The sequence below is a fragment of the Cariama cristata genome, unplaced genomic scaffold, assembly GCF_000690535.1.
Source record: "Cariama cristata isolate BGI_N322 unplaced genomic scaffold, ASM69053v1 scaffold6565, whole genome shotgun sequence".
Taxonomy (NCBI): domain Eukaryota; kingdom Metazoa; phylum Chordata; class Aves; order Cariamiformes; family Cariamidae; genus Cariama; species Cariama cristata.
Window position 1 is genome coordinate 1 of NW_009615723.1, and position 313 is coordinate 313.

The following is a 313-nucleotide window of genomic DNA, read 5'->3' on the forward strand; positions in this document are numbered from 1 at the left end:
GCAGTTGTACACTAACTAGCTAGGTAGACGTGGCCTCTCGTTTTGGCCCCGCGCGCTCCCGAAGCTCTGGCGTCCCAGCCCTGCGCTCCCCTGCCCGCTGAGCCCCCTGCCCCGCCGGCGGCCAGGGCCAGGGTTGCAGAGCAGCAGCTTTCCCAAGGCGAGCAGTGGCGATGGGTGCTGCTGGAAGCCAAGGCACAGTTCCGAAGGAGAAAGCGGTTTAGGCAGAGGAGCTCCTATTTTACCCCGAGCAAAAAGAGATCCCTGGCAGGGTGCTGGCTTGCTCGGGGGCATTCGCTGTAGCGTGGCGGGTCTC